The sequence below is a fragment of the Trichechus manatus genome, unplaced genomic scaffold (assembly GCF_000243295.1).
Source record: "Trichechus manatus latirostris isolate Lorelei unplaced genomic scaffold, TriManLat1.0 scaffold00025, whole genome shotgun sequence".
Classification (NCBI taxonomy): Eukaryota; Metazoa; Chordata; class Mammalia; order Sirenia; family Trichechidae; genus Trichechus; species Trichechus manatus.
Window position 1 is genome coordinate 18,413,009 of NW_004443961.1, and position 8,709 is coordinate 18,421,717.

An 8,709-nucleotide genomic window follows, 5' to 3' on the forward strand; every position below is an offset into this window, starting at 1 on the left:
CGGCCCGCAGGCTTCTCCCTGCCACGCAGCTCCCCGGCCGTGCGTGGGAATCCCAGCTCCCACCTCGAGATTGAAACTCCACGTGCGGAGACCGGCCTCCCTCGGCACTCTCCTCTTTGACCTTGGGCCACTCGGTTTCACTTTCCCCGTATATGAAAAACCTGCGAGGCGCAGCCTTCACCTGCCCAAGTCCCAAGCAATAAAGCCACAGCACATAGCGAGCCAGCCGCGCGGGAGCGGGTGCACAGCAGCGCCCCGGGATCCTTCTCCTCAGACCACGTTGGGGCCGGCAGCGCCGAAGCCGAGGAAGCGCTCGCGGCACCGGGACCCGGCGCCCGCAGGGGTCGCCGCGGGGGGAGGGGAACGGGGCCGTGCGACTCGGCCCTCCCCGGGGGCGGGGCTCGGGCGTCGCCCCGCCCCAGCCCTCCCATCCCCACCCCTCCCCATGCCCTTCTCCACCGCTCCCGCAGTAGGAAAGGGAGAGGGAGGGGGGAAGGAAAGTGCTGTTCCGTGGAAAGGGGCGGAAGGAGAGGGAGGAAAAAAAAAGAAAAAAGGAACAGAAACATGGCCGTCAGCTGTCGGGACGGCCGCGCAGCGGGCAGGTCCTAGGCGGCCCGCCGCCGCACGGCGCCCGGCGGCCCTGTGAGCGAGGCGGGCGCGGGCTCTTGCTCCCGGCGGTTACCCCGCGCTGCATGCGGCGCCCCTCGAGACCAAGCCCGTGAGGCGGCGCAGGCGCAGATCGGGCCGTGGCGGAGGCGGCCGGAGCAAGTCCCCCGCCCAGCCCTGCCGAGGGCGCTCAGGCCTCGAAGCCGGCGCTTTCATGCCCCAGGAAGGGGCCGTGTCGGGTGAGGCTGAAGGAGGAACGGGCGGCAGGTGAGTCTGCGGGAGAAGAGTTCTGCGCGGCGCCTCCCCAGGCCCGCGCTCCCGTGCAGGAAGGGCGCTGGGCAGGTAGCAACTCGGAGGACTGAGTTCCCAGTGGCGCCCGCGGGGGTCGCGGAGGAGGCGGAAAGTGATCGGGGCTGGTATTCCCGGCCTGGTTTCTCCGCGGTTTCCGGGGGCGGGGAATTCCCGGAGCTCACGGGTGTGCGGGAGGTAGAAGCTGCGCCAGGAAGGGCCTCCCCGCGTCACCGCCCGGGCTACTGCAGACGCCTGCGTGGAAGCGCGAGGGGTCTGGGTCGGAGGAGCCGTCGGGGCCCGCGGCCACCGCCTCCCGGGTGGGGGTCAGGTGGGGAGGGGCTGGAGGCCGGAGGTCCCCAGGGGGCCAGGGACTGAGCAGGCGGAGGGCAACGGCCTGGGGGTGGCCCTAAGAGTTATCTGGGGACCCGAGGGGCTCGGGACAGAGCGAGCAGAGGGCTCGGGCAGGTGCCGCAGGTGAATTAAGGGCATTTCCTCCTCTGCCTTTCGGTGGCCGATCTCAGGGATTCTTTGTTGGGAGTGACTTTTAGGAAGGTAGATTTCATTCAACTCTGGAGTGACTAAACACAAACCAACTAACGAGCCCCTAGTGCTGACTGCCGTAAAGAGCTTAGCTTTTCTGCATTCAGGATGCTGTCAGATCTTTTTTTCCTCCCTTTTTTTCTGTTTCATAAGCCTTTTTATTCCTGAAGGCCGAGCCTCATCAGAAAAAATAAGGAATGACCCAGTTTTTAAATAGCCTCCCCCCCACATTATGTGTGTGTTTCACACGGAAAGTGGAGGGCTCTTACCGTAGTTACTTATGCAAACGTGAGGGAAGGTTGTCATCTTCAGTAGGGAACCCTCAGCTGTTCGTGTGCTTTTGCTGCAGAGAGATGGTCAATTACTGTAGCCTGAGAAATTGATCCACTGAACCTGCTTAATTGTGTGCAAAACGGTCTTAAGGTGTTCTCCCCAGACCCCAATTTGCGGCTTCCGTTCTACACTCCCTGTTTAGACGATGAAGAGTATCGGGAGACAGGGGAGGACATTAGTGCCAAGGCGCTAAGCTCTCAAATACTTGATTTGTGTGATAATGTGTACTAAACTATCTGAAATCGCTAGCATTGTATGATTTTCTGTGTACATGAGATAAGAGGAAAATTGGTTGCAAAAGGAAAACCATCTCTGAGCGTTAAAGATACCTGTTCTTGATCAATGTAACTATGAAAAAAAAAAAAAAAAAACTCCTATGTTTTATATTCTGCCCTGTTCTTTGTATTACTGTTAAAGAGTTGATAAACTGCGTTCTTGGGGTCAGATAGGAAACTCAGAAATGAACTTATATTTGTATTCAGGAAGATGACCTACGTCTCATACAGACTTGGCTTGTTTTTCTACTAATGACAAAGGTTTTTCTGCCACTCAAGCCGCATTTTTACCCCATTAATATCTCTTGGGGCCACTTCGCAAAATAATTTTTTGGGAGTAGGGTCTAGTCTTTTGTATTACTGATTTTAGTGACTGATCATCCGTCACCTGACTTTGGCAATAGTAACTTTTTTAGCACACTACTGTTTAGACTTATTAATTTGGGTAATAGAAAAACTATAATGTTAGAAAGGTGGAAGTTATGCATTGGAGTAACTTATTCCTGTATAATTTGTAAATGAATGCGTTCTGTTGTTGAGAGTAAATATAGTGTTTTGTAGTATAAACTTGAGCTTTTAGCTGGAGAAATTGGCAGTACAGTTGGTGTGTGGAGACTGTTCTTAAAACACAAATGTTTTAAGTTACAAGGAACTGTAGTGGTGTGTAGGCTGTAACAATTCATGGTCCCAGACTTGGAAGGTTATTTGGTTGAGGTGCTCTCTATAAGAAACATGTCAAGTATCTGGAATAAAAGCTAATTTGTAGCTGTCCACAAGGGATTTTGCATGATAAATAATAGCCCACAAGGCACCTTTGCTCTTTATATATCTGCCAGTTAATACCAAAACATTACATTTTTTATTGGAGTTTCTTGCTAAGACAAATACTGGTTTTGCATTGGCTTTGCTGCTCAGTTTGAAAGTTAGGTTTCAGTCTTATCCTTGCATCTTTAAGTACAGGTTTTAAAGTAAAAAAGAAGGCTGCTGAGTCAGAGACGAGTTGTCTCGTGTGGTCTTTCTGATTTGCAAAATGGAATTTTAGTTATAATTTGAATTTCCAACAAAACATATTTGCTGAACCTTAGATAGTTAAGGGCAAATAAGCTTTCATAATACATGAACTAAAGTTTTATTTTCTGTGTGCTGGTGCCCCTTTCAGATTATCAGTTTGACAGATTGGCTTGTAGTAATGGGATGCCTTATTGGAATGGGAGATTCTGTTATAAGAGTTATAATTTGGGGAAAGAGTTTTACATACTACAACTGGTGTAATATGATAGGTCTTTAGCATCAGATTATAAGAAATTTCAAAAATCAGATAATTTTATTATTTGAAATTTAAAATTTAGTATTTTGGAGAAATCAGGTAGTTTATAAACTTAAAATTTTTCACTCATGTAAGGAGTCCCTGGGTGGTGCAAATGGTTAAGCAGACAGAGTAGAACTGCCCCATAGAGTTTCCAAGGCTGTAATCTTTATGGACTCATAGCGTCCCTATAGGACAGAGTAGAACTGTCCCATAGGATTTCCAAGACCTTAAATCTTTACAGAAGCAGACTCCCATGTCTTTATCCCGTGGAGCAACTGGTGGATTCAAACTACCATACCAGCCTTTCGGTTCGCAGCCTAGTGCTTAACCACTGCCCCACCAGACCTAACAGAAAGTCAGTGCCCCCTAAACTATAACTCACCCTTTCCCCCTCCCTCCTTTTCCTGGTAACCACTAATATATTTTCGTCTGTATAGATTTGTCTAAGGAGCCCTGGTGGTGCAGTGGTTAAACACTTGGCTGCTAACTGAAAGGTTGGCGGTTTGAACCCACCAGCCACTTCCTGGGAGAAAGATGTGGCAGTCGGCTTCTGTAAAGATTTACAGCCTTGGAAACCCTATGGGGCAGTTCTGTTTTGTCCTGTAGAGTCGCTGTGTGTCCTATCCCATTGCCGTTGAGTCAATTCCGACTCACAGCTACCCTATAGCACAGAGTAGAATTGCCCCATAGCGTTTCCTAGGAGCAGCTGGTGAATTTGAGCTGCCGACCTTTTGGTTAGCAGCCGAGCTCTTAACAACTGCGCCACCAGGGCTGTGGCAATGAGTATATTTTTGCTTATTTCACGTAAGTGGGATCATGTAATATTTAACCTATTGTGACAGACATTTCATTTAGCATAATGTTTTCAAGATTCATCCATGTAGCATGTATCAGGATTTCGTTTCTCTTTATGGCAGAGTAATATTCCATTGTATGTATCATTTGAGAGTTTTATGGTTTTAGTTCTTGTATTTAAATCATTGATCCATTTTGAGTTAATTTTTATATATGGTGTGAGGTATGGGTCTGTGGAGATCCAGTTGTCCCAGCACCATTTGTTGGAATATTATTCTTTCCTATTGAATGGCCTTGACACCCTTGTTGAAAATCGGTTGACCATAGTAGTATGAGTTTATTTCTGGACTCGAAGTTCTCTTCCACTGGTTTATATGTCTGTCTTCATGCAATCACCACACTGTTTTGAATACTATAGCTTTTAGTACATTTTGAAATTGGTAAGTGTGAATCCTACTTTTTTTGAGATTGTTTTGGCTATTTGGTGCCCTTTGCAGTTCGTGTGAATTTGAAGATCAGTTTTTCCGTTTCTGCAAAAAAGGTTACTGGAATTTTGACAGGTATTGTGTTGAATTCGTAGATTGCTTTGGGCAATATTGACATCTTAACAATATTAAGTCTTCTAATCCATGAACATGGGGTGTTTTCCCATGTTTTACGTCATGTTTGTCAATGCTGTCTATTTTCTTTTTCCAATTATTTGTTGATAGTATACAGAAATACAATTTTGTATGCTGACTTTATATTCTTTGCTTTAGTAAATTTATTTATTAGTTCTAGTAGCTTGTATGTAGATTTTTTAGGATTTTCTTTATACATAATCATAAAGTCTGCAGAGAAAGCCAGTTTTGCTTTCATATCCAATCCGTATGCCTTTTATATTTTTTTTGCTGTATTACCACTGACTAGTTTAGCACTATCCACTAGAAATAATGTGAGCTACATCTGTAATTTTAAATTTTCTGGTAGCTCCACATTAAAAAAGGAACAATAAGTGAAATAAAATTTAATATATTTTTATTCCACTGTATCTGAAATATTATTCAGCATGTGTAGTAGTTTCCCAGGTTTGCTGTAATGAATTACCACAAACTGGTTGGCTTAAAACAACACACATTTATTCTCTCCATTCTGGAGGGTAGAAGTCTGATATGAAGGTGTTGGCAGGACCATGTTCTCTCAGAGGGCTCTGGGGAAGAATCTTATCTCTTCTAGTTTCTGGTGGTTGCCAGCAATCCTTCGTATTCCTTGGTTTGTGGCAGAATAACTCCTATCTCTGCCTCATTCATCCAATGGCTTTCTTCCCTGTGTCTCTTCTGTGTCTTCACATTTCTCCTTATAAGGACACCAATCACTGGATTTAGGGTGCACCCTAATCCAGTATGACCTCATTTTAATTACTTCTGCAAAGACCCTATTTCCAAACAAGTTCACATTCACAGGTATGGAATTTAGGATTTAACATATCTTTTTGAGGGACACAGTTCAACCCATGTTGTCGTTAGGTGCCGTTGAGTCAGTACTAACTCATAGCGACTCTTATGTACAACAGAATGAGACACTACCCAATCCTGCCCCATCCTCATAATTGTTGCTATGTTTGAACCCATTGTTGCAGCCACTGTGTCAATCCATCTCCTTGAGGCTCTTTCTCTTTTTTTGCTGACCCTCTACTTTACCAAGCATGATGTCCTTCTCCAGGATCTAGTCCCTGCTGGTAACATGTCCAAAGTATGTGAGACAAAGTTGGGCCATTCTCCCTTCTAAGGAGCATTCTGGCTGTACTTCTTCAGGACACGTTTGTTCGTTCTTCTAGCAGTCTGTGGTATAGTCAGTATTCTTTGCCAACTTTGTGGTTCAGATGTATCAGTTCTTCTTCGTTCTTTGTTATTCATCCCATAACAACATAAAATTAATATGAAGAGTTACTAATTAGATAATTTACATTTTAAAATCAAGTTTTCAAAATCTGGTTTGTATTTTACACTTAACAGCCCATCTCAGTTTTCAGTTCCTCAGTTGTACTAGTGTTATATCAAGTACTCAATAGCCACGTGTGACGAGTGGGTACCATGTTGTATAGTGCAGGACTAGATTCTCCAATATATTGTTGATAGGAGTGGTGAGACTGGACATTTCTTGCCTTGTTTCTGATTTTCAGGAGAAGTGTTCAGTCTTCCATCGTTAAATATGATGCTGGGTGTAGTATTTTGTAGCTACCTTTTAACAGATTGAGGAAGTTCCCTTATGTTATGGATTGTATGATGTCCCTCTTCCAAAAAATAGATTGAAGTCCTAACCTCTGTGTAAGTGTGAAGTGGTGATCTCACTTGGGAGTGGAGTCTTTGAAGATGTTATCAGTTAACCTGAGGCCATACTGGGGAAGTAGGATGGGTCCTAATCCAATCTGAGCACTATTCTTATAAAAGAGAATGGACACTGAGAGTAGAGGGAAGACAGCCACGAGAAGATGCATCTACAAGCCAAGAATTGCCTCGGGCTACCAGAAACTGGAAGAAATTAGGAAGGATCTTTCTCTAGAATTGACAGAGACCATGGCCCTGCCGAGGCACTGAATTTGGCTTCCTTGCTTCCAGAACTGTGAGATAATAGTTTCTATTCTTTAAAACTGTACCCACTTTGTGGTACTTTGTTACAATAGCCTTAGGAAACTAATACACTTTCTATTCCTAATTTACTGTGTTTTGATCATTAATGAGTCTTCTGTTTTGTCAAATGGTTTTTCTGTGATTGTATGGTTTTCTCCCTTGCTCTGTTCATATGGTGAAATCCATTGATTGATTTTCAAATGTTAGAGCAACCTTCCAATTCTAGGATAAACCCCATTTGGTCATGGGTATTATCTTGTTCAAATCTTTCTGGATTAGATTTGCTAATAGTTTGTTAAGAATTTTTACATCCTATAATGTAGTTTTCTTCTAATACTGCCACAGCCTCCCCCCCCCACCCCCGGTTTTGATATCAAACAATACTAGCCTCATAAAATGAGTTAGGGAGGCATCCTCCTCTATTTTCTGAACAAGTTTTTTCAAGAATCTTTGTTATTTCTTCCTTACAAGTTTAATAGAATTCACCATGTGGGCCTGGAGGATCCTTTGTGGGAAGATTTTTGATTACAAATTAAATTTCTTCAATAGATATAGGGATATTCAGATTTTCTGTCGTCTTGTGTCAGTTTTGGTGTCTTTTAAAGAAGATGAAGAAGATGTACACTTCATCTAAGTTGTTGAATATACTGGCATAAAATTGTTTCTAATATTCCTTTACTTTTTTTTGGTCTAAAGGATCTGTACTGATAGACCTCTTTCATTCCTGATACTGGGGATTTCTTCCTCTCATTTTTTTTCATAATGTAGTATTGTTTACTGTTTTCAATTTTATTGATTTCTGCTCTTTATTATTTTTTCACTCTCTGCTTATTCTTGGTTTAATTTGTTTTTCTTTTTCTAGCATATCTTAAGATGGATACTTAATTGATTTTAGACCTTTCGTTCTTTCTGATGTAAGTGCTTAAAGCTATAAATTTCTTCTAAGCACTCTTCTAGCTGCATCACAAATTGATTTGTGTTTCATTCAATTCAATTCCCTTTGTGATTTCTTCTTTGATCCATGGATTATTTAGAAGAGTGTTGTTTAATTTCTAAGTATTTGTCGTAATTTTTAAAGATCTCTTTTTATAATTGATTTTAAATTTAATTCCATTGTAGTCAGAGAACATGTTCTGTGTAATCTATATTCTTTTAAATTCATCCAGGAAAAAAAAATTTATCCAGGCTTGTTTCATGGGCCAGTATATTGTTTAGTGAATGTTCCATGTGCACTTGAGAAGAAATGTGTATTCGACTGTCGTTTGATGGGGTGTTTTATAAATGTTGGTTGGTAGTATTCCTCAAATCTTATATATTCTTACTAATTTTCTGTGTACTCATTCTATCAATTTCTGAGCAAGGAATGTTGCAGTCTCTATGTGTATATTTCTGCTTTCACTCTGTCAGTTTTTGTTCCATGTACTTTGAAGGTCTGTTATTAGATACATACATGTTTAGGATTGTTATGTCTTGAAGAATTGACTCTTATTGTTATTATGAATTTTCCTGCTTATCCCTGTCTTTCTTTGCCTGTTATTAATATGGCCACTCCAGCTTATTTTATAGTGCTTATTTGTAGGTCCTTTTGACTTCAGTCTTACAGACTTCACTCATTTTCAAAGTTACTTAGGTTAACACCTTTTCCCCTCCCTTTAGTGAAGTTGTTTCATTCCTTTGTGATACAGTAATATTCTCTTGTCCTGGTCCATATTCCTTCCTGGATGTCCTGACTCCTAGGTCATTTTTTATAATTTACATACTCTTTGTGTTGTAAAGTTCATTGAGTTTTGACAAATGAATAGTGTCATGTATTTACCATTATAATATCATATTGAGTAGTTTCACCACCTAAAAATCTCCTGTACATGGATGAAACTGGAGGACATTATGCTGAGTGAAATAAGTCAATCACAAAAGGACAAATATTGTATGAGACCTCTATTGTAAAAAC

The 8,709-nt window shown here is 42.5% G+C and overlaps 1 protein-coding gene across 1 annotated transcript in view; it reads left to right on the forward strand.

Annotated features, from left to right (window-relative positions):
• The first annotated feature begins 592 nt into the window (after positions 1-592).
• Positions 593-8,709, forward strand: part of DENND4C (DENN domain containing 4C) — a 110,315-nt gene continuing 102,198 nt past the window's right edge. Inside the window, exon 1 of the mRNA XM_023728637.1 lies at positions 593-873. The gene's annotated coding sequence lies outside the window, so the exon portion shown is untranslated. The remainder of the gene's footprint in view (positions 874-8,709) is intronic.